Source organism: Leuresthes tenuis, unplaced genomic scaffold, assembly GCF_036924035.1.
Source record: "Leuresthes tenuis unplaced genomic scaffold, fLeuTen1.0.hap1 SCAF_1, whole genome shotgun sequence".
Lineage (NCBI taxonomy): Eukaryota > Metazoa > Chordata > Actinopteri > Atheriniformes > Atherinopsidae > Leuresthes > Leuresthes tenuis.
In genome coordinates, this window is record NW_027325355.1 from 42,378,107 (window position 1) to 42,399,443 (window position 21,337).

Sequence of the window (21,337 nt, forward strand, 5' to 3'; positions counted from 1 at the left end):
TGACCAACTTCCTCATGTGTCACAGGGTGATCAGACGTTGCAACAAAAGACATGCAGGTTGTAGAGAGAAGAGAAAACGCTTACAGCACCTGGTATTCCCAAGCAGTCTCCCATTGAAGTACTAACCAGGCCCAACCCTTCTTAGCTTCCGAGATCAGACGAGGTCGGGCATATTCAGGGTGGTGTGGCCGTAAGGAACAATTTCTGTGACAAATGTGCATTATATAAGTACTGGAATCATACACTTCCTCTATGTAACCAGATAATTTCCGAGAAAGGCTCACTTGTTATGGGCACATCTTCTTCCCTGATGTGATCATTCTCTGCAGCTGAAACTGAGACTCTCAGATCACTTCGTGTCTGCCAACAAAGCAGCAGCAGCTGAAGATGACCAACTTCCTCATGTGTCACAGGGTGATCAGACGTTGCAAAAAAAGACATGCAGGTGGTAGAGAGAAGAGAAAAAGCTTACAGCACCTGGTATTCCCAAGAGGTCTTCCATCCAAGTACTAACCAGGCCCAACCCTCCTTGGCTTCCAAGATCAGACGAGGTCGGGCATATTCAGGGTGGTGCGGCCGTAAGCAACAATAGCTGTGACAAATGTGCATTATATAGGTACTGGAATCATACACTTCTTCTATGTAACCAGATAATTGCAGAGAAAGGCTGACTTGTAGTGGGCACATCTTCTTCCCTGATCTGATTATTCTCTGCAGCTGAAACTGAGACTCTCAGATCACTTCGTGTCTAACAACAAAGAAGCAGCAGCTGCTGAAGATGACCAACTTCCTCATGTGTCACAGGATGATCAGACGTTGCAACAAAAGACATGCAGGTGGTAGAGAGAAGAGAAGAAGCTTACAGCACCTGGTATTCCCAAGTAGTCTCCCATCCAAGTACTAAGCAGGCTCAACCCTGCTTGGCTTCCGAGATCAGACGAGGTCGGGCATGTTCAGGGTGGTGTGGCAGTAAGCAACAATGTCTCTGACAAATGTGCATTATATAGGTACTGGAATCATACGGTTCCTCTATGCAACCATATAATTGCCAAGAAAGGCTGATGTGTAGCGGGCATATCATCTTCTCTGATGTGATCATTCTCTGCAACTGAAACTGAGACTCTCAGATCACTTTGTGTCTGCCAACAAAGCAGCAGAAGCTGAAGATGACCAACTTCCTCATGTGTCACAGGGTGATCAGACATTGCAACAAAAGACATGCAGGTGGTAGAGAGAAGAGAAAAAGCTTACAACACCTGGTATTCCGAAGAGGTCTTCCATCCAAGTACAAACCAGGCCCAACCCTGCTTGGCTTCCGAGATCAGACGAGGTCGGGCATGTTCAGGGTTGTGTGGCCGTAAGCAACAATGTCTCTGACAAATGTGCATTATATAGGTACTGGAATCATACGGTTCCTCTATGCACCCAGATAATTGCAGAGAAAGGCTGATGTGTAGCGGGCATATCATCTTCTCTGATGTGATCATTCTCTGCAACTGAAACTGAGACTCTCAGATCACTTCGTGTCAGCCAACAAAGCAGCAGCAGCTGAAGATGACCAACTTCCTCATGTGTCACAGGGTGATCAGACGTTGCAACAAAAGACATGCAGGTGGTAGAGAGAAGAGAAAAAGCTTACAGCACCTGGTATTCCCAAGAGGTCTTCCATCCAAGTACTAACCACGCCCAACCCTCCTTGGCTTCCAAGATCAGACGAGGTCGGGCATATTCAGGGTGGTGCGGCCGTAAGCAACAATAGCTGTGACAAATGTGCATTATATAGGTACTGGAATCATACACTTCTTCAATGTAACCAGATAATTGCAGAGAAAGGCTGACTTGTAGTGGGCACATCTTCTTCCCTGATGTGATTATTCTCTGCAGCTGAAACTGAGACTCTCAGATCACTTCGTGTCTGCCAACAAAGAAGCAGCAGCAGCTGAAGATGACCAACTTCCTCATGTGTCACAGGGTGATCAGACGTTGCAACAAAAGACATGCAGGTGGTAGAGAGAAGAGAAAAAGCTTACAGCACCTGGTATTCCCAAGCGGTCTCCCATCCAAGTACTAACCAGGCCCAACCGTGCTTGGCTTCCAAGATCAGACGAGGTTGGGCATATTCAGGGTGGTGTGGCCGTAAGTAACAATGTCTGTGACAAATGTGCATTATATAGGTACTGGAATCATACGGTTCCTCTATGCAACCATATAATTGCCAAGAAAGGCTGATATGTAGTGGGCACATCTTGTTCCCTGACGTGATCATTTTCTCCAGCTGAAAATGAGACTCTAAGATCACTTCGTGTCTGCCAACAAAGCAGCAAAAAATGAAGATGACCAACTTCCTCATGTGTCACAGGGTGATCACACGTTGCAACAAAAGACATGCAGGTGGTTGAGAGAAGAGAAAAAGCTTACATCACCTGATAATCCCAAGCGGTCTCCCATCCAAGTACTAACCAGGCCCAACCCTGCTTGGCTTCCGAGATCAGACGAGGTCAGGCATGTTCCGGGTGGTGTGGCCGTAAGCAGCAATGTCTCTGACAAATGTGCATTATATAGGTACTGGAATCATACGGTTCCTCTATGCAACCAGATAATTGCCGAGAAAAGCTGATGTGTAGCGGGTAAATCATCTTCTCTGATGTGATCATTCTCTGCAACTGAAACTGAGACTCTCAGATCACTTTGTGTCTGCCAACAAAGCAGCAGCAGCTGAAGATGACCAACTTCCTCATGTGTCACAGGGCGATCAGACGTTGCAACAAAAGACATGCAGGTGGTAGAGAGAAGAGAAAAAGCTTACAGCACCTGGTATTCCCAAGCGGTCTCTCATCAAAGTACTAACCAGGCCCAACCCTCCTTGGCTTCTGAGATCAAACGAGGTCAGACATATTCAGGGTGGTTTGGCCGTAAGCAACAATCTCTGTGACAAATGTGCATTATATAGGCAATGGAATCATATGGTTCCTCTATGTAATAAGATAATTGCCGAAAAAGGCTGATATATAGTGGGCACATCTTGTTCCCTGACGTGATAATTTTCTCCAGCTGAAAATGAGACTCTAAGATCACTTCGTGTCTGCCAACAAAGCAGCAGCAGCTGAAGATGACCAACTTCCTCATGTGTCACAGGGTGATCAGACGTTGCAACAAAAGACATGCAGGTGGTTGAGAGAAGAGAAAAAGCTTACAGCACCTGGTATTCCCAAGCGGTCTCCCATCCAAGTACTAACCAGGCCCAACCCTGCTTGGCTTCCAAGATCAGACGAGGTTGGGCATATTCCGGGTGGTGTGGCCGTAAGTAACAACGTTTGTGACAAATGTGCATTATATAGGTACTGGAATCATACGGTTCCTCTATGCAACCATATAATTGCCAAGAAAGGCTGATATGTAGTGGGCACATCTTGTTCCCTGACGTGATAATTTTCTCCAGCTGAAAATGAGACTTTAAGATAACTTCGTGTCTGCCAACAAAGCAGCAGAAAATGAAGATGACCAACTTCCTCATGTGTCACAGGGTGATCAGACGTTGCAACAAAAGACATGCAGGTGGTTGAGAGAAGAGAAAAAGCTTACAGCACCTGATAATCCCAAGCGGTCTCCCATCCAAGTACTAACCAGGCACAACCCTGCTTGGCTTTCGAGATCAGACGAGGTCGGGCATATTCAGGGTGGTGTGGCCGTAAGCAACAATGTCTCTGACAAATGTAAATTGTATAGGTACTGGAATCATACGTTTCCTCTATATAACCAGATAATTGCAGAGAAAGGCTGATAAATAGTGGACACATCTTCTTCCCTGACGTGATTATTCTCTCCAGCTGAAAATGAGACTCTCAGATCACTTCGTGTCTGCCAACAAAGCAGCAGCAGCTGAAGATGACCAACTTCCTCATGTGTCACAGGGCGATCAGACCTTGCAACAAAATACATGCAGGTGGTAGAGAGAAGAGAAAAAGCTTACAGCACCTGGCATTCCCAAGGGGTCTCCCATTCAAGTACTAACCAGGCCCAACCCTGCTTGGGTTCCGAGATCAGTCGAGGTCGGGCATATTCAGGGTGGTGTGGCCGTAAGTAACAATGTCTGTGAAAAATGTGCATTATATAGGTACTGGAATAATACAGTTCCTCTATGTAACCAGATAATTGCAGAGAAAGGCTAACTTGTTGTGGGCACATCTTCTTCCTTGATGTGATTATTCTCTGCAGCTGAAACTGAGACTCTCAGATCACTTCGTGTCTGCTAACAAAGCAGCAGCAGCTGAAGATGACCAACTTCCTCATGTGTCACAGGGCGATCAGACATTGCAACAAAAGACATGTAGGTGGTAGAGAGAAGAGAAAAAGCTTACAGCACCTGGTATTCCCAAGCGGTGTCCCATCAAAGTACTAACCAGAACCAGCCCTCCTTGGCTTCCGAGATCAGACAAGGTCAGACATATTCAGGGTGGTTTGTCCGTAAGTAACAATCTCTGTGACAAATGTGCACTATATAGGCAATGGAATCATACACTTCCTCTATGTAACCAGATAATTGCCGAGAAAGGCTGATATGTAGTGGGCACATCTTCTTCCCTGACGTGATAATTCTCTCCAGCTGAAAATGAGACTCTCAGATCACTTTGTGTCTGCCAACAAAGCAGCAGCAGCTGAAGATGACCAACTTCCTCATGTGTCACAGGGTGATCAGACGTTGCAACAAAAGACATGCAGGTGGTAGAGAGAAGAGAAAAAGCTTACAGCACCTGGTATTCCCAAGCAGTCTCCCATCCAAGTACTAACGAGGCCCAAACCTGCTTGACTTCCAAGATCAGACAAGGTCGGGCTTATTCAGGGTGGTGTGGCCGTAAGCAACAATATCTGTGACAAATGTGCATTATATAGGTACTGGAATCATACACTTCCTCTATGTAACCAGATAATTGCCGAGAAAGGCTGACTTGTAGTGGGCACATCTTCTTCCCTGATGTGATTATTCTCTGCAGCTGAAATTGACACTCTCAGATCACTTCGTGTCTGCCAACAAAGACGCAGCAGCAGCTGAAGATGACCAACTTCCTCATGTGTCACAGGAGGATCAGACGTTGCCACAAAAGACATGAAGGTGGTAGAGAGTAGAGAAGAAGCTTACAGCACCTGGTATTCCCAAGTGGTCTCCCATGCAAGTACTAACCAGGCCCAACCCTGCTTGGCTTCCAAGATCAGATGAGGTCAGGCATGTTCCGGGTGGTGTGGCCGTAAGCAGCAATGTCTCTGACAAATGTGCATTATATAGGTACTGGAATCATACGGTTCCTCTATGCAACCAGATAATTGCCGAGAAAGGCTGATGTGTAGCGGGTAAATCATCTTCTCTGATGTGATCATTCTCTGCAACTGAAACTGAGACTCTCAGATCACTTCATGTCTGCCAACAAAGCAGCAGCAGCTGAAGATGACCAACTTCCTCATGTGTCACAGGGTGGTCAGACGTTGCAACAAAAGACATGCAGGTGGTTGAGAGAAGAGAAAAAGCTTACAGCACCTGGTATTCCCAAGTTGTCTCCAATTGAAGTACTAACAAGGCCCAACCCTGCTTGGCTTCCGAGATCAGACGAGGTCAGGCATGTTCCGGGTGGTGTGGCCGTAAGCAGCAATGTCTCTGACAAATGTGCATTATATAGGTACTGGAATCATACGGTTCCTCTATGCAACCAGATAATTGCCGAGAAAGGCTGATGTGTAGCGGGTAAATCATCTTCTCTGATGTGATCATTCTCTGCAACTGAAACTGAGACTCTCAGATCACTTCATGTCTGCCAACAAAGCAGTAGCAGCTGAAGATGACCAACTTCCTCATGTGTCACAGGGTGATCAGACGTTGCAACAAAAGACATGCAGGTGGTAGAGAGAAGAGAAAAAGCTTACAGCACCTGGTATTCGCAAGCGGTCTCCCATTCAAGAACTAACCAGGCCCAACCCTGCTTGGCTTCCGAGATCAGACGAGGTCGAGCTTATTCGGGGCGGTGTGGCGGTAAGCAACAATATCTGGTACAAATGTGTATTATATAGGTACTGGAATCATACACTTCCTCTATGTAACCAGATAATTGCCAAGAAAGGCTGACTCTTAGTGGGCACATCTTCCTCCTTGATGTGATTATTCTCTGGAGCTGAAACTGAGACTCTCAGATCACTTCATGTCTGCCAACAAAGCAGCAGCAGCAGCTGAAGATGACCAACTTCCTCATGTGTCACAGGGCGATCAGACATTGCAACAAAAGACATGCAGGTGGTAGAGAGAAGAGAAAAAGATTACATCACCTGGTATTCCCAAGCAGTCTCCCATCCAAGTACTAACCAGGCCCAAACCTGCTTGGCTTCCGAGATCAGACGAGATAAGACTTATTCAGGGTGGTGTGGCCGTAAGCAACAATATCTGTGACAAATGTGCATTATATAAGTACTGGAATCATACACTTCCTCTATGTAACCAGATAATTGCCGAGAAAGGCTGACTTGTAGTGGGCACATCTTCTTTCCTGATTTGATTTTTCTCTGCAGCTGAAACTGAGACTCTCAGATCACTTCCTGTCTGCCAACAAAGAAGCAGCAGCTGCTGAAGATGACCAACTTCCTCATGTGTCACAGGATGATCAGACGTTGCAACAAAAGACATGCAGGTGGTAGAGAGAAGAGAAGAAGCTTACAGCACCTGGTATTCCCAAGCGGTCTCCCATCCAAGTACTAATCAGGCCCAACCCTCCTTGGCTTCCGAGATCAGACATAATCAGGGTGGTTTGGCCGTAAGCAACAGTCTCTGTGACATATGTGCATTATATAGGCAATGGAATCATATGGTTTCTCTATGTAACCAGATAATTGCCGAGAAAGGCTGATATGTAGTGGGCACATCTTGTTCCCTGACGTGATAATTCTCTCTAGCTGAAAATGAGACTCTCAGATCACTTCGTATCTGCCAACAAAGCAGCAGCAGCTGAAGATGACCAACTTCCTCATGTGTCACAGGGTGATCAGACGTTGCAACAAAAGACATGCAGGTGGTTGAGATAAGAGAAAAAGCTTACAGCACCTGGTATTCCCAAGCTGTATACCATCAAAGTACTAACCAGGCCCAACACTGCTTGGCTTCCGAGATCAGACGAGGTCGGGCATATTCAGGGTGGTGTGGCCGTAAGCGACAATGTCTTTGACAAATGTGCATTATATAGGTAATGGAATCATACGGTTCCTCTATGTAACCAGATAATTGCCGAGAAAGGCTGACTTGTAGTGGGCAAATCTTCTTCCCTCATGTGATCATTCTCTGCAGCTGAAACTGAGACTCTCAGATCACTTCGTGTCTGCCAACAAAGCAGCAGCAGCTGCTGAAGATGACCAACTTCCTCATGTGTCACAGGGTGATCAGACGTTGCAACAAAAGACATGCAGGTGGTCGAAAGAAGAGAAAAAGCTTAAAGCACCTGGTATTCCCAAGAGGTCTTCCATCCAAGTACTAACCAGGCCCAACCGTGCTTGGCTTCCGAGATCAGACGAGGTCGGGCATGTTCAACGTGGTGTGGCCGTAAGCAACAATGTCACTGACAAATGTGCATCATATAGGTACTGGAATCATACGGTTCCTCTATGCAACTAGATAATTGCAGAGAAAGGCTGATGTGTAGCTGGCATATCATCTTCTCTGATGTGATCATTCTCTGCAGCTGAAACTGAGACTCTCAGATCACTTCGTGTCTGCCAACAAAGCAGCAGCAGCTGAAGATGACCAACTTCCTCATGTGTCACAGGGTGATCAGATGTTGCAACAAAAGACATGCAGGTGGTAGAGAGAAGAGAAAAAGCTTACAGCACCTGGTATTCCCAAGCAGTCTCCCACCCAAGTACTAACCAGGCACAATCCTGCTTGGCTTCCGAGATCAGACGAGGTCGGGCATATTATATTCAGGGTGGTGTGGCCGTAAGCGACAATCTCTGTGACAAATGTGCATTATATAGGTACTGGAATCATACGGTTCCTCTATGTAACCAGATAATTGCAGAGAAAGGCTTATGTGTAGTGGGCACATCTTCTTCCCTGACGTGATTATTCTCTGCAGCTGAAACTGAGACTCTCAGATCACTTCGTGTCTCCCAACAAAGCAGCAGAAGCTGAAGATGACCAACTTCCTCATGTGTCACAGGGTGATCAGACGTTGCAACAAAAGACATTCAGGTGGTCCAGAGAAGAGATAAAGCTTACAGCACCTGGTATTCCCAAGCAGTCTCCCACCCAAGTACTAACCAGGCCAACCGTGCTTGGCTTCCGAGATCAGACGAGGTCGGGCATGTTCAGGGTGGTGTGGCCGTAAGTAATAATCTCTGTGACAAATGTGCATTATATAGGTACTAGAATCATACGGTTCCTCTATGTAACCAGATAATTGCCAAGAAAGGCTGATGTGTAGTGGGCACATCTTCTTCCCTGATGTGATTATTCTCTGCAGCTGAAACTGAGACTCTCAGATCACTTTGTGTCTGCCAACAAAGCAGCAGCAGCTGAAGATGACCAACTTCCTCATGTGTCACAGGGTGATCAGACGTTGCAACAAAAGACATTCAGGTGGTCCAGAGAAGAGATAAAGCTTACAGCACCTGGTATTCCCAAGCAGTCTCCCACCCAAGTACTAACCAGGCCAACCGTGCTTGGCTTCCGAGATCAGACGAGGTCGGGCATGTTCAGGGTGGTGTGGCCGTAAGTAATAATCTCTGTGACAAATGTGCATTATATAGGTACTGGAATCATACGGTTCCTCTATGTAACCAGATAATTGCCAAGAAAGGCTGATGTGTAGTGGGCACATATTCTTCCCTGATGTGATTATTCTCTGCAGCTGAAACTGAGACTCTCAGATCACTTTGTGTCTGCCAACAAAGCAGCAGCAGCTGAAGATGACCAACTTCCTCATGTGTCACAGGGTGATCAGACGTTGCAACAAAAGACATGCAGGTGGTAGAGAGAAGAGAAAAAGCTTACAGCACCTGGTATTCCCAAGCAGTCTCCCACCCAAGTACTAACCAGGCACAATCCTGCTTGGCTTCCGAGATCAGACGAGGTCGGGCATATTATATTCAGGGTGGTGTGGCCGTAAGCGACAATCTCTGTGACAAATGTGCATTATATAGGTACTGGAATCATACGGTTCCTCTATGTAACCAGATAATTGCAGAGAAAGGCTTATGTGTAGTGGGCACATCTTCTTCGCTGACGTGATTATTCTCTGCAGCTGAAACTGAGACTCTCAGATCACTTCGTGTCTCCCAACAAAGCAGCAGAAGCTGAAGATTACCAACTTCCTCATGTGTCACAGGGTGATCAGACGTTGCAACAAAAGACATTCAGGTGGTCCAGAGAAGAGATAAAGCTTACAGCACCTGGTATTCCCAAGCAGTCTCCCACCCAAGTACTAACCAGGCCAACCGTGCTTGGCTTCCGAGATCAGACGAGGTCGGGCATGTTCAGGGTGGTGTGGCCGTAAGTAATAATCTCTGTGACAAATGTGCATTATATAGGTACTAGAATCATACGGTTCCTCTATGTAACCAGATAATTGCCAAGAAAGGCTGATGTGTAGTGGGCACATATTCTTCCCTGATGTGATTATTCTCTGCAGCTGAAACTGAGACTCTCAGATCACTTTGTGTCTGCCAACAAAGCAGCAGCAGCTGAAGATGACCAACTTCCTCATGTGTCACAGGGTGATCAGACGTTGCAACAAAAGACATTCAGGTGGTCCAGAGAAGAGATAAAGCTTACAGCACCTGGTATTCCCAAGCAGTCTCCCACCCAAGTACTAACCAGGCCAACCGTGCTTGGCTTCCGAGATCAGACGAGGTCGGGCATGTTCAGGGTGGTGTGGCCGTAAGTAATAATCTCTGTGACAAATGTGCATTATATAGGTACTGGAATCATACGGTTCCTCTATGTAACCAGATAATTGCCAAGAAAGGCTGATGTGTAGTGGGCACATATTCTTCCCTGATGTGATTATTCTCTGCAGCTGAAACTGAGACACTCAGATCACTTTGTGTCTGCCAACAAAGCAGCAGCAGCTGAAGATGACCAACTTCCTCATGTGTCACAGGGTGATCAGACGTTGCAACAAAAGACATGCAGGTGGTAGAGAGAAGAGAAAAAGCTTACAGCAAATGGTATTTTCAAGCGGTCTCCCACCCAAGTACTAACCAGGCCCAACCCTGCTTGGCTTCCGAGATCAGATGAGGTCAGGCATATTGAGGGTGGTGTGGCCGTAAGCAACAATGTCTGTGACAAATGTGCATTATATAAGTACAGGAATCATACGGTTCCTCTATGTAACCAGATGATTGCTGAGAAAGGCTGATGTGTAGTGGGCACATCTTCTTCCCTGATGTGATTATTCTCTTCAGCTGAAACTGAGACTCTCAGATCACTTCGTGTCTTCCAACAAAGCAGCAGCAGCAGCTGAAGATGACCAACTTCCTCATGTGTCACAGGAGGATCAGACGTTGCCACAAAAGACACGAAGGTGGTAGAGAGTAGAGAAGAAGCTTACAGCACCTGGTATCCCTAAGTGGTCTCCCATCCAAGTACTAACCAGGCCCAACCCTGCTTGGCTTCCGAGATCAGACGAGGTCAGGCATGTTCCGGGTGGTGTGGCCGTAAGCAGCAATGTCTCTGACAAATGTGCATTATATAGGTACTGGAATCATACGGTTCCTCTATGCAACCAGATAATTGCCGAGAAAGGCTGATGTGTAGCGGGTAAATCATCTTCTCTGATGTGATCATTCTCTGCAACTGAAACTGAGACTCTCAGATCACTTCATGTCTGCCAACAAAGCAGTAGCAGCTGAAGATGACCAACTTCCTCATGTGTCACAGGGTGATCAGACGTTGCAACAAAAGACATGCAGGTGGTAGAGAGAAGAGAAAAAGCTTACAGCACCTGGTATTCGCAAGCGGTCTCCCATTCAAGAACTAACCAGGCCCAACCCTGCTTGGCTTCCGAGATCAGACGAGGTCGAGCTTATTCAGGGCGGTGTGGCGGTAAGCAACAATATCTGGTACAAATGTGTATTATATAGGTACTGGAATCATACACTTCCTCTATGTAACCAGATAATTGCCAAGAAAGGCTGACTCTTAGTGGGCACATCTTCCTCCTTGATGTGATTATTCTCTGGAGCTGAAACTGAGACTCTCAGATCACTTCATGTCTGCCAACAAAGCAGCAGCAGCAGCTGAAGATGACCAACTTCCTCATGTGTCACAGGGTGATCAGATGTTGCAACAAAAGACATGCAGGTGGTAGAGAGAAGAGAAAAAGCTTACAGCACCTCGTATTCCCAAGAGGTCTTCCATCCAAGTACTAACCAGGCCCAAACCTGCTTGGCTTCCGAGATTAGACGAGATAAGACTTATTCAGGGTGGTGTGGCCGTAAGCAACAATATCTGTGACAAATGTGCATTATATAAGTACTGGAATCATACACTTCCTCTATGTAACCAGATAATTGCCGAGAAAGGCTGACTTGTAGTGGGGACATCTTCTTTCCTGATTTGATTTTTCTCTGCAGCTGAAACTGAGACTCTCAGATCACTTCCTGTCTGCCAACAAAGAAGCAGCAGCTGCTGAAGATGACCAACTTCCTCATGTGTCACAGGATGATCAGATGTTGCAACAAAAGACATGCAGGTGGTAGAGAGAAGAGAAGAAGCTTACAGCACCTGGTATTCCCAAGCGGTCTCCCATCCGAGTACTAATCAGGCCCAACCCTCCTTGGCTTCCGAGATCAGACATAATCAGGGTGGTTTGGCCGTAAGCAACAGTCTCTGTGACAAATGTGCATTATATAGGCAATGGAATCATATGGTTCCTCTATGTAACCAGATAATTGCCGAGAAAGGCTGATATGTAGTGGGCACATCTTGTTCCCTGACGTGATAATTCTCTCTAGCTGAAAATGAGACTCTCAGATCACTTCGTGTCTGCCAACAAAGCAGCAGCAGCTGAAGATGACCAACTTCCTCATGTGTCACAGGGTGATCAGACGTTGCAACAAAAGACATGCAGGTGGTTGAGATAAGAGAAAAAGCTTACAGCACCTGGTATTCCCAAGCTGTATACCATCAAAGTACTAACCAGGCCCAACACTGCTTGGCTTCCGAGATCAGACGAGGTCGGGCATATTCAGGGTGGTGTGGCCGTAAGCGACAATGTCTTTGACAAATGTGCATTATATAGGTAATGGAATCATACGGTTCCTCTATGTAACCAGATAATTGCCGAGAAAGGCTGACTTGTAGTGGGCAAATCTTCTTCCCTCATGTGATCATTCTCTGCAGCTGAAACTGAGACTCTCAGATCACTTCGTGTCTGCCAACAAAGCAGCAGCAGCTGCTGAAGATGACCAACTTCCTCATGTGTCACAGGGTGATCAGACGTTGCAACAAAAGACATGCAGGTGGTCGAAAGAAGAGAAAAAGCTTAAAGCACCTGGTATTCCCAAGAGGTCTTCCATCCAAGTACTAACCAGGCCCAACCGTGCTTGGCTTCCGAGATCAGACGAGGTCGGGCATGTTCAACGTGGTGTGGCCGTAAGCAACAATGTCACTGACAAATGTGCATCATATAGGTACTGGAATCATACGGTTCCTCTATGCAACTAGATAATTGCAGAGAAAGGCTGATGTGTAGCTGGCATATCATCTTCTCTGATGTGATCATTCTCTGCAGCTGAAACTGAGACTCTCAGATCACTTCGTGTCTGCCAACAAAGCAGCAGCAGCTGAAGATGACCAACTTCCTCATGTGTCACAGGGTGATCAGATGTTGCAACAAAAGACATGCAGGTGGTAGAGAGAAGAGAAAAAGCTTACAGCACCTGGTATTCCCAAGCAGTCTCCCACCCAAGTACTAACCAGGCACAATCCTGCTTGGCTTCCGAGATCAGGCGAGGTCGGGCATATTATATTCAGGGTGGTGTGGCCGTAAGCGACAATCTCTGTGACAAATGTGCATTATATAGGTACTGGAATCATACGGTTCCTCTATGTAACCAGATAATTGCAGAGAAAGGCTTATGTGTAGTGGGCACATCTTCTTCCCTGACGTGATTATTCTCTGCAGCTGAAACTGAGACTCTCAGATCACTTCGTGTCTCCCAACAAAGCAGCAGAAGCTGAAGATGACCAACTTCCTCATGTGTCACAGGGTGATCAGACGTTGCAACAAAAGACATTCAGGTGGTCCAGAGAAGAGATAAAGCTTACAGCACCTGGTATTCCCAAGCAGTCTCCCACCCAAGTACTAACCAGGCCAACCGTGCTTGGCTTCCGAGATCAGACGAGGTCGGGCATGTTCAGGGTGATGTGGCCGTAAGTAATAATCTCTGTGACAAATGTGCATTATATAGGTACTAGAATCATACGGTTCCTCTATGTAACCAGATAATTGCCAAGAAAGGCTGATGTGTAGTGGGCACATATTCTTCCCTGATGTGATTATTCTCTGCAGCTGAAACTGAGACTCTCAGATCACTTTGTGTCTGCCAACAAAGCAGCAGCAGCTGAAGATGACCAACTTCCTCATGTGTCACAGGGTGATCAGACGTTGCAACAAAAGACATTCAGGTGGTCCAGAGAAGAGATAAAGCTTACAGCACCTGGTATTCCCAAGCAGTCTCCCACCCAAGTACTAACCAGGCCAACCGTGCTTGGCTTCCGAGATCAGACGAGGTCGGGCATGTTCAGGGTGGTGTGGCCGTAAGTAATAATCTCTGTGACAAATGTGCATTATATAGGTACTGGAATCATACGGTTCCTCTATGTAACCAGATAATTGCCAAGAAAGGCTGATGTGTAGTGGGCACATATTCTTCCCTGATGTGATTATTCTCTGCAGCTGAAACTGAGACTCTCAGATCACTTTGTGTCTGCCAACAAAGCAGCAGCAGCTGAAGATGACCAACTTCCTCATGTGTCACAGGGTGATCAGACGTTGCAACAAAAGACATGCAGGTGGTAGGGAGAAGAGAAAAAGCTTACAGCACCTGGTATTCCCAAGCAGTCTCCCACCCAAGTACTAACCAGGCACAATCCTGCTTGGCTTCCGAGATCAGACGAGGTCGGGCATATTATATTCAGGGTGGTGTGGCCGTAAGCGACAATCTCTGTGACAAATGTGCATTATATAGGTACTGGAATCATATGGTTCCTCTATGTAACCAGATAATTGCAGAGAAAGGCTTATGTGTAGTGGGCACATCTTCTTCCCTGACGTGATTATTCTCTGCAGCTGAAACTGAGACTCTCAGATCACTTCGTGTCTCCCAACAAAGCAGCAGAAGCTGAAGATGACCAACTTCCTCATGTGTCACAGGGTGATCAGACGTTGCAACAAAAGACATTCAGGTGGTCCAGAGAAGAGATAAAGCTTACAGCACCTGGTATTCCCAAGCAGTCTCCCACCCAAGTACTAACCAGGCCAACCGTGCTTGGCTTCCGAGATCAGACGAGGTCGGGCATGTTCAGGGTGGTGTGGCCGTAAGTATTAATCTCTGTGACAAATGTGCATTATATAGGTACTGGAATCATACGGTTCCTCTATGCAACTAGATAATTGCCGAGAAAGGCTGACTTGTAGTGGGGACATCTTCTTTCCTGATTTGATTTTTCTCTGCAGCTGAAACTGAGACTCTCAGATCACTTCCTGTCTGCCAACAAAGAAGCAGCAGCTGCTGAAGATGACCAACTTCCTCATGTGTCACAGGATGATCAGATGTTGCAACAAAAGACATGCAGGTGGTAGAGAGAAGAGAAGAAGCTTACAGCACCTGGTATTCCCAAGCGGTCTCCCATCCGAGTACTAATCAGGCCCAACCCTCCTTGGCTTCCGAGATCAGACATAATCAGGGTGGTTTGGCCGTAAGCAACAGTCTCTGTGACAAATGTGCATTATATAGGCAATGGAATCATATGGTTCCTCTATGTAACCAGATAATTGCCGAGAAAGGCTGATATGTAGTGGGCACATCTTGTTCCCTGACGTGATAATTCTCTCTAGCTGAAAATGAGACTCTCAGATCACTTCGTGTCTGCCAACAAAGCAGCAGCAGCTGAAGATGACCAACTTCCTCATGTGTCACAGGGTGATCAGACGTTGCAACAAAAGACATGCAGGTGGTTGAGATAAGAGAAAAAGCTTACAGCACCTGGTATTCCCAAGCTGTATACCATCAAAGTACTAACCAGGCCCAACACTGCTTGGCTTCCGAGATCAGACGAGGTCGGGCATATTCAGGGTGGTGTGGCCGTAAGCGACAATGTCTTTGACAAATGTGCATTATATAGGTAATGGAATCATACGGTTCCTCTATGTAACCAGATAATTGCCGAGAAAGGCTGACTTGTAGTGGGCAAATCTTCTTCCCTCATGTGATCATTCTCTGCAGCTGAAACTGAGACTCTCAGATCACTTCGTGTCTGCCAACAAAGCAGCAGCAGCTGCTGAAGATGACCAACTTCCTCATGTGTCACAGGGTGATCAGACGTTGCAACAAAAGACATGCAGGTGGTCGAAAGAAGAGAAAAAGCTTAAAGCACCTGGTATTCCCAAGAGGTCTTCCATCCAAGTACTAACCAGGCCCAACCGTGCTTGGCTTCCGAGATCAGACGAGGTCGGGCATGTTCAACGTGGTGTGGCCGTAAGCAACAATGTCACTGACAAATGTGCATCATATAGGTACTGGAATCATACGGTTCCTCTATGCAACTAGATAATTGCAGAGAAAGGCTGATGTGTAGCTGGCATATCATCTTCTCTGATGTGATCATTCTCTGCAGCTGAAACTGAGACTCTCAGATCACTTCGTGTCTGCCAACAAAGCAGCAGCAGCTGAAGATGACCAACTTCCTCATGTGTCACAGGGTGATCAGATGTTGCAACAAAAGACATGCAGGTGGTAGAGAGAAGAGAAAAAGCTTACAGCACCTGGTATTCCCAAGCAGTCTCCCACCCAAGTACTAACCAGGCACAATCCTGCTTGGCTTCCGAGATCAGGCGAGGTCGGGCATATTATATTCAGGGTGGTGTGGCCGTAAGCGACAATCTCTGTGACAAATGTGCATTATATAGGTACTGGAATCATACGGTTCCTCTATGTAACCAGATAATTGCAGAGAAAGGCTTATGTGTAGTGGGCACATCTTCTTCCCTGACGTGATTATTCTCTGCAGCTGAAACTGAGACTCTCAGATCACTTCGTGTCTCCCAACAAAGCAGCAGAAGCTGAAGATGACCAACTTCCTCATGTGTCACAGGGTGATCAGACGTTGCAACAAAAGACATTCAGGTGGTCCAGAGAAGAGATAAAGCTTACAGCACCTGGTATTCCCAAGCAGTCTCCCACCCAAGTACTAACCAGGCCAACCGTGCTTGGCTTCCGAGATCAGACGAGGTCGGGCATGTTCAGGGTGATGTGGCCGTAAGTAATAATCTCTGTGACAAATGTGCATTATATAGGTACTAGAATCATACGGTTCCTCTATGTAACCAGATAATTGCCAAGAAAGGCTGATGTGTAGTGGGCACATATTCTTCCCTGATGTGATTATTCTCTGCAGCTGAAACTGAGACTCTCAGATCACTTTGTGTCTGCCAACAAAGCAGCAGCAGCTGAAGATGACCAACTTCCTCATGTGTCACAGGGTGATCAGACGTTGCAACAAAAGACATTCAGGTGGTCCAGAGAAGAGATAAAGCTTACAGCACCTGGTATTCCCAAGCAGTCTCCCACCCAAGTACTAACCAGGCCAACCGTGCTTGGCTTCCGAGATCAGACGAGGTCGGGCATGTTCAGGGTGGTGTGGCCGTAAGTAATAATCTCTGTGACAAATGTGCATTATATAGGTACTGGAATCATACGGTTCCTCTATGTAACCAGATAATTGCCAAGAAAGGCTGATGTGTAGTGGGCACATATTCTTCCCTGATGTGATTATTCTCTGCAGCTGAAACTGAGACTCTCAGATCACTTTGTGTCTGCCAACAAAGCAGCAGCAGCTGAAGATGACCAACTTCCTCATGTGTCACAGGGTGATCAGACGTTGCAACAAAAGACATGCAGGTGGTAGGGAGAAGAGAAAAAGCTTACAGCACCTGGTATTCCCAAGCAGTCTCCCACCCAAGTACTAACCAGGCACAATCCTGCTTGGCTTCCGAGATCAGACGAGGTCGGGCATATTATATTCAGGGTGGTGTGGCCGTAAGCGACAATCTCTGTGACAAATGTGCATTATATAGGTACTGGAATCATATGGTTCCTCTATGTAACCAGATAATTGCAGAGAAAGGCTTATGTGTAGTGGGCACATCTTCTTCCCTGACGTGATTATTCTCTGCAGCTGAAACTGAGACTCTCAGATCACTTCGTGTCTCCCAACAAAGCAGCAGAAGCTGAAGATGACCAACTTCCTCATGTGTCACAGGGTGATCAGACGTTGCAACAAAAGACATTCAGGTGGTCCAGAGAAGAGATAAAGCTTACAGCACCTGGTATTCCCAAGCAGTCTCCCACCCAAGTACTAACCAGGCCAACCGTGCTTGGCTTCCGAGATCAGACGAGGTCGGGCATGTTCAGGGTGGTGTGGCCGTAAGTATTAATCTCTGTGACAAATGTGCATTATATAGGTACTAGAATCATACGGTTCCTCTATGTAACCAGATAATTGCCAAGAAAGGCTGATGTGTAGTGGGCACATATTCTTCCCTGATGTGATTATTCTCTGCAGCTGAAACTGAGACTCTCAGATCACTTTGTGTCTGCCAACAAAGCAGCAGCAGCTGAAGATGACCAACTTCCTCATGTGTCACAGGGTGATCAGACGTTGCAACAAAAGACATTCAGGTGGTCCAGAGAAGAGATAAAGCTTACAGCACCTGGTATTCCCAAGCAGTCTCCCACCCAAGTACTAACCAGGCCAACCGTGCTTGGCTTCCGAGATCAGACGAGGTCGGGCATGTTCAGGGTGGTGTGGCCGTAAGTAATAATCTCTGTGACAAATGTGCATTATATAGGTACTGGAATCATACGGTTCCTCTATGTAACCAGATAATTGCCAAGAAAGGCTGATGTGTAGTGGGCACATATTCTTCCCTGATGTGATTATTCTCTGCAGCTGAAACTGAGACTCTCAGATCACTTTGTGTCTGCCAACAAAGCAGCAGCAGCTGAAGATGACCAACTTCCTCATGTGTCACAGGGTGATCAGACGTTGCAACAAAAGACATGCAGGTTGTAGAGAGAAGAGAAAAAGCTTACAGCAAATGGTATTTTCAAGCGGTCTCCCACCCAAGTACTAACCAGGCCCAACCCTGCTTGGCTTCCGAGATCAGACGAGGTCAGTCATATTGAGGGTGGTGTGGCCGTAAGCAACAATGTCTGTGACAAATGTGCATTATATAGGTACTGGAATAATACAGTTCCTCTATGTAACCAGATAATTGATGAGAAAGGCTAACTTGTAGTGGGCACATCTTCTTCCCTGATGTGATTATTCTCTGCAGCTGAAACTGAGACTCTCAGATCACTTTGTGTCTGCCAACAAAGCAGCAGCAGCTGAAGATGACCAACTTCCTCATGTGTCACAGGGTGATCAGACGTTGCAACAAAAGACATTCAGGTGGTCCAGAGAAGAGATAAAGCTTACAGCACCTGGTATTCCCAAGCAGTCTCCCACCCAAGTACTAACCAGGCCAACCGTGCTTGGCTTCCGAGATCAGACGAGGTCGGGCATGTTCAGGGTGGTGTGGCCGTAAGCAACAATGTCTCTGACAAATGTGCATTATATAGGTACTGGAATCATACGGTTCCTCTATGCAACCAGATAATTGCCGAGAAAGGCTGATGTGTAGCGGGCAAATCATCTTCTCTGATGTGATCATTCTCTGCAACTGAAACTGAGACTCTCAGATCACTTTGTGTCAGCCAACAAAGCAGCAGCAGCTGAAGATGACCAACTTCCTCATGTGTCACAGGGTGATCAGACGTTGCAACAAAAGACATGCAGGTTGTAGAGAGAAGAGAAAAAGCTTACAGCACCTGGTATTCCCAAGCAGTCTCCCTTCCAAGTACTAAGCAGGCTCAACCCTGCTTGGCTTCCGAGATCAGACGAGGTCGGGTATGTTCAGGGTGGTGTGGCCGTAAGCAACAATGTGTCTGACAAATGTGCATTATATAAGTACAGGAATCATACGGTTCCTCTATGTAACCAGATAATTGCTGAGAAAGGCTGATGTGTAGTGGGCACATCTTCTTCCCTGATGTGATTATTCTCTGCAGCTGAAACTGAGACTCTCAGATCACTTCGTGTCTGCCAACAAAGCAGCAGCAGCTGCTGAAGATGACCAACTTCCTCATGTGTCACAGGGTGATCAGACGTTGCAACAAAAGACATGCAGGTGGTAGAGAGAAGAGAAAAAGCTTAAAGCACCTGGTATTCCCAAGAGGTCTTCCATCCAAGTACTAACCAGGCCCAACCCTCCTTGGCTTCCGAGATCAGACGAGGTCGGGCATGTTCAGGGTGGTGTGGCCGTAAGCAACAATGTCTCTGACAAATGTGCATTATATAGGTACTGGAATCATACGGTTCCTCTATGCAACCAGTTAATTTCCGAGAAAGGCTGATGTGTACTGGGCACATCTTCTTCCCTGACGTGATTATTCTCTGCAGCTGAAACTGAGACTCTCAGATCACTTTGTGTCTGCCAACAAAGCAGCAGCAGCTGAAGATGACCAACTTCCTCATGTGTCACAGGGTGATCAGACGTTGCAACAAAAGACATGCAGGTGGTAGAGAGAAGAGAAAAAGCTTACAGCAAATGGTATTTTCAAGCGGTCTCCCACCCAAGTACTAACCAGGCCCAACCCTGCTTGGCTTCCGAGATCAGACGAGGTCAGGCATATTGAGGGTGGTGTGGCCGTAAGCAACAATGTCTGTGACAAATGTGCATTATATAGGTACTGGAATAATACAGTTCCTCTATGTAACCAGATAATTGATGAGAAAGGCTAACTTGTAGTGGGCACATCTTCTTCCCTGATGTGATTATTCTCTGCAGCTGAAACTGAGACTCTCAGATCACTTTGTGTCTGCCAACAAAGCAGCAGCAGCTGAAGATGACCAACTTCCTCATGTGTCACAGGGTGATCAGACGTTGCAACAAAAGACATTCAGGTGGTCCAGAGAAGAGATAAAGCTTACAGCACCTGGTATTCCCAAGCAGTCTCCCACCCAAGTACTAACCAGGCCCAACCCTGCTTGGCTTCCGAGATCAGACGAGGTCGGGCATGTTCAGGGTGGTGTGGCCGTAAGCAACAATGTCTCTGACAAATGTGCATTATATAGGTACTGGAATCATACGGTTCCTCTATGTAACCAGATAATTGCCGAGAAAGGCTGATGTGTAGCGGGCAAATCATCTTCTCTGATGTGATCATTCTCTGCAACTGAAACTGAGACTCTCAGATCACTTTGTGTCAGCCAACAAAGCAGCAGCAGCTGAAGATGACCAACTTCCTCATGTGTCACAGGGTGATCAGACGTTGCAACAAAAGACATGCAGGTTGTAGAGAGAAGAGAAAAAGCTTACAGCACCTGGTATTCCCAAGCAGTCTCCCATCCAAGTACTAAGCAGGCTCAACCCTGCTTGGCTTCCGAGATCAGACGAGGTCGGGTATGTTCAGGGTGGTGTGGCCGTAAGCAACAATGTGTCTGACAAATGTGCATTATATAAGTACAGGAATCATACGGTTCCTCTATGTAACCAGATAATTGCTGAGAAAGGCTGATGTGTAGTGGGCACATCTTCTTCCCTGACGTGATTATTCTCTTCAGCTGAAACTGAGACTCTCAGATCACTTCGTGTCTTCCAACAAAGCAGCAGCAGCTGAAGATGACCAAATTCCTCATGTGTCACAGGGTGATCAGACGTTGCAACAAAAGACATGCAGGTTGTAGAGAGAAGAGAAAACGCTTACAGCACCTGGTATTCCCAAGCAGTCTCCCATTAAAGTACTAACCAGGCCCAACCCTCCTTGGCTTCCGAGATCAGACGAGGTCGGGCATATTCAGGGTGGTGTGGCCGTAAGGAACAATTTCTGTGACAAATGTGCATTATATAAGTACTGGAATCATACACTTCCTCTATGTAACCAGATAATTTCCGAGAAAGGCTCACTTGTTATGGGCACTTCTTCTTCCCTCATGTGATCATTCTCTGCAGCTGAAACTGAGACTCTCAGATCACTTCGT

The 21,337-nt window shown here is 46.6% G+C and overlaps 3 non-coding genes and 51 pseudogenes across 3 annotated transcripts; all 54 read right to left on the bottom strand.

The window, feature by feature from the left end:
* Positions 1 to 77: 77 nt before the first annotated feature.
* On the bottom strand, positions 78 to 196 carry LOC140307879 (5S ribosomal RNA; annotated as a pseudogene).
* Positions 197 to 465: 269 nt separating this feature from the next.
* Positions 466 to 584, bottom strand: LOC140311679 (5S ribosomal RNA; annotated as a pseudogene).
* A 272-nt stretch (positions 585 to 856) lies between these two features.
* On the bottom strand, positions 857 to 975 carry LOC140268254 (5S ribosomal RNA; annotated as a pseudogene).
* A 269-nt stretch (positions 976 to 1,244) lies between these two features.
* Positions 1,245 to 1,363, bottom strand: LOC140276153 (5S ribosomal RNA; annotated as a pseudogene).
* A 269-nt stretch (positions 1,364 to 1,632) lies between these two features.
* LOC140289467 (5S ribosomal RNA) lies at positions 1,633 to 1,751 on the bottom strand (annotated as a pseudogene).
* Positions 1,752 to 2,023: 272 nt separating this feature from the next.
* Positions 2,024 to 2,142, bottom strand: LOC140298859 (5S ribosomal RNA). Its single transcript, XR_011914460.1, has one exon. It is a non-coding gene; the product is annotated as a 5S ribosomal RNA (ribosomal RNA).
* A 269-nt stretch (positions 2,143 to 2,411) lies between these two features.
* On the bottom strand, positions 2,412 to 2,530 carry LOC140288780 (5S ribosomal RNA; annotated as a pseudogene).
* A 269-nt stretch (positions 2,531 to 2,799) lies between these two features.
* LOC140273853 (5S ribosomal RNA) lies at positions 2,800 to 2,918 on the bottom strand (annotated as a pseudogene).
* A 269-nt stretch (positions 2,919 to 3,187) lies between these two features.
* On the bottom strand, positions 3,188 to 3,306 carry LOC140298987 (5S ribosomal RNA). The gene has a single exon (XR_011914579.1). It is a non-coding gene; the product is annotated as a 5S ribosomal RNA (ribosomal RNA).
* Positions 3,307 to 3,575: 269 nt separating this feature from the next.
* LOC140272128 (5S ribosomal RNA) lies at positions 3,576 to 3,694 on the bottom strand (annotated as a pseudogene).
* Positions 3,695 to 3,963: 269 nt separating this feature from the next.
* On the bottom strand, positions 3,964 to 4,082 carry LOC140307630 (5S ribosomal RNA; annotated as a pseudogene).
* Positions 4,083 to 4,739: 657 nt separating this feature from the next.
* On the bottom strand, positions 4,740 to 4,858 carry LOC140293177 (5S ribosomal RNA; annotated as a pseudogene).
* A 272-nt stretch (positions 4,859 to 5,130) lies between these two features.
* Positions 5,131 to 5,249, bottom strand: LOC140300778 (5S ribosomal RNA; annotated as a pseudogene).
* A 269-nt stretch (positions 5,250 to 5,518) lies between these two features.
* LOC140284638 (5S ribosomal RNA) lies at positions 5,519 to 5,637 on the bottom strand (annotated as a pseudogene).
* A 269-nt stretch (positions 5,638 to 5,906) lies between these two features.
* Positions 5,907 to 6,025, bottom strand: LOC140291885 (5S ribosomal RNA; annotated as a pseudogene).
* Positions 6,026 to 6,297: 272 nt separating this feature from the next.
* LOC140295245 (5S ribosomal RNA) lies at positions 6,298 to 6,416 on the bottom strand (annotated as a pseudogene).
* Positions 6,417 to 6,688: 272 nt separating this feature from the next.
* Positions 6,689 to 6,797, bottom strand: LOC140295256 (5S ribosomal RNA; annotated as a pseudogene).
* A 269-nt stretch (positions 6,798 to 7,066) lies between these two features.
* Positions 7,067 to 7,185, bottom strand: LOC140280622 (5S ribosomal RNA; annotated as a pseudogene).
* Positions 7,186 to 7,457: 272 nt separating this feature from the next.
* LOC140269719 (5S ribosomal RNA) lies at positions 7,458 to 7,576 on the bottom strand (annotated as a pseudogene).
* A 269-nt stretch (positions 7,577 to 7,845) lies between these two features.
* LOC140289814 (5S ribosomal RNA) lies at positions 7,846 to 7,969 on the bottom strand (annotated as a pseudogene).
* A 269-nt stretch (positions 7,970 to 8,238) lies between these two features.
* On the bottom strand, positions 8,239 to 8,356 carry LOC140290160 (5S ribosomal RNA; annotated as a pseudogene).
* A 269-nt stretch (positions 8,357 to 8,625) lies between these two features.
* Positions 8,626 to 8,743, bottom strand: LOC140290161 (5S ribosomal RNA; annotated as a pseudogene).
* A 269-nt stretch (positions 8,744 to 9,012) lies between these two features.
* Positions 9,013 to 9,136, bottom strand: LOC140289816 (5S ribosomal RNA; annotated as a pseudogene).
* A 269-nt stretch (positions 9,137 to 9,405) lies between these two features.
* LOC140290162 (5S ribosomal RNA) lies at positions 9,406 to 9,523 on the bottom strand (annotated as a pseudogene).
* Positions 9,524 to 9,792: 269 nt separating this feature from the next.
* LOC140290163 (5S ribosomal RNA) lies at positions 9,793 to 9,910 on the bottom strand (annotated as a pseudogene).
* Positions 9,911 to 10,179: 269 nt separating this feature from the next.
* On the bottom strand, positions 10,180 to 10,298 carry LOC140291946 (5S ribosomal RNA; annotated as a pseudogene).
* Positions 10,299 to 10,570: 272 nt separating this feature from the next.
* On the bottom strand, positions 10,571 to 10,689 carry LOC140309723 (5S ribosomal RNA; annotated as a pseudogene).
* Positions 10,690 to 10,958: 269 nt separating this feature from the next.
* LOC140288339 (5S ribosomal RNA) lies at positions 10,959 to 11,077 on the bottom strand (annotated as a pseudogene).
* A 272-nt stretch (positions 11,078 to 11,349) lies between these two features.
* On the bottom strand, positions 11,350 to 11,468 carry LOC140296398 (5S ribosomal RNA; annotated as a pseudogene).
* A 272-nt stretch (positions 11,469 to 11,740) lies between these two features.
* On the bottom strand, positions 11,741 to 11,849 carry LOC140295957 (5S ribosomal RNA; annotated as a pseudogene).
* A 269-nt stretch (positions 11,850 to 12,118) lies between these two features.
* On the bottom strand, positions 12,119 to 12,237 carry LOC140280633 (5S ribosomal RNA; annotated as a pseudogene).
* A 272-nt stretch (positions 12,238 to 12,509) lies between these two features.
* Positions 12,510 to 12,628, bottom strand: LOC140269725 (5S ribosomal RNA; annotated as a pseudogene).
* Positions 12,629 to 12,897: 269 nt separating this feature from the next.
* LOC140293695 (5S ribosomal RNA) lies at positions 12,898 to 13,021 on the bottom strand (annotated as a pseudogene).
* A 269-nt stretch (positions 13,022 to 13,290) lies between these two features.
* On the bottom strand, positions 13,291 to 13,408 carry LOC140291446 (5S ribosomal RNA; annotated as a pseudogene).
* Positions 13,409 to 13,677: 269 nt separating this feature from the next.
* On the bottom strand, positions 13,678 to 13,795 carry LOC140290164 (5S ribosomal RNA; annotated as a pseudogene).
* Positions 13,796 to 14,064: 269 nt separating this feature from the next.
* Positions 14,065 to 14,188, bottom strand: LOC140289817 (5S ribosomal RNA; annotated as a pseudogene).
* A 269-nt stretch (positions 14,189 to 14,457) lies between these two features.
* Positions 14,458 to 14,575, bottom strand: LOC140290165 (5S ribosomal RNA; annotated as a pseudogene).
* A 272-nt stretch (positions 14,576 to 14,847) lies between these two features.
* LOC140295958 (5S ribosomal RNA) lies at positions 14,848 to 14,956 on the bottom strand (annotated as a pseudogene).
* Positions 14,957 to 15,225: 269 nt separating this feature from the next.
* Positions 15,226 to 15,344, bottom strand: LOC140280644 (5S ribosomal RNA; annotated as a pseudogene).
* Positions 15,345 to 15,616: 272 nt separating this feature from the next.
* LOC140269728 (5S ribosomal RNA) lies at positions 15,617 to 15,735 on the bottom strand (annotated as a pseudogene).
* A 269-nt stretch (positions 15,736 to 16,004) lies between these two features.
* Positions 16,005 to 16,128, bottom strand: LOC140293696 (5S ribosomal RNA; annotated as a pseudogene).
* Positions 16,129 to 16,397: 269 nt separating this feature from the next.
* Positions 16,398 to 16,515, bottom strand: LOC140291447 (5S ribosomal RNA; annotated as a pseudogene).
* A 269-nt stretch (positions 16,516 to 16,784) lies between these two features.
* LOC140290168 (5S ribosomal RNA) lies at positions 16,785 to 16,902 on the bottom strand (annotated as a pseudogene).
* Positions 16,903 to 17,171: 269 nt separating this feature from the next.
* LOC140289818 (5S ribosomal RNA) lies at positions 17,172 to 17,295 on the bottom strand (annotated as a pseudogene).
* A 269-nt stretch (positions 17,296 to 17,564) lies between these two features.
* Positions 17,565 to 17,682, bottom strand: LOC140290169 (5S ribosomal RNA; annotated as a pseudogene).
* Positions 17,683 to 17,951: 269 nt separating this feature from the next.
* On the bottom strand, positions 17,952 to 18,069 carry LOC140290170 (5S ribosomal RNA; annotated as a pseudogene).
* A 269-nt stretch (positions 18,070 to 18,338) lies between these two features.
* LOC140296137 (5S ribosomal RNA) lies at positions 18,339 to 18,457 on the bottom strand (annotated as a pseudogene).
* Positions 18,458 to 18,726: 269 nt separating this feature from the next.
* On the bottom strand, positions 18,727 to 18,844 carry LOC140278238 (5S ribosomal RNA; annotated as a pseudogene).
* A 269-nt stretch (positions 18,845 to 19,113) lies between these two features.
* On the bottom strand, positions 19,114 to 19,232 carry LOC140308998 (5S ribosomal RNA; annotated as a pseudogene).
* Positions 19,233 to 19,504: 272 nt separating this feature from the next.
* Positions 19,505 to 19,623, bottom strand: LOC140307025 (5S ribosomal RNA; annotated as a pseudogene).
* A 269-nt stretch (positions 19,624 to 19,892) lies between these two features.
* Positions 19,893 to 20,011, bottom strand: LOC140293305 (5S ribosomal RNA; annotated as a pseudogene).
* Positions 20,012 to 20,280: 269 nt separating this feature from the next.
* On the bottom strand, positions 20,281 to 20,399 carry LOC140289282 (5S ribosomal RNA). Its single transcript, XR_011912241.1, has one exon. It is a non-coding gene; the product is annotated as a 5S ribosomal RNA (ribosomal RNA).
* Positions 20,400 to 20,668: 269 nt separating this feature from the next.
* Positions 20,669 to 20,787, bottom strand: LOC140299841 (5S ribosomal RNA; annotated as a pseudogene).
* Positions 20,788 to 21,056: 269 nt separating this feature from the next.
* LOC140275546 (5S ribosomal RNA) lies at positions 21,057 to 21,175 on the bottom strand (annotated as a pseudogene).
* Positions 21,176 to 21,337: the final 162 nt, after the last annotated feature.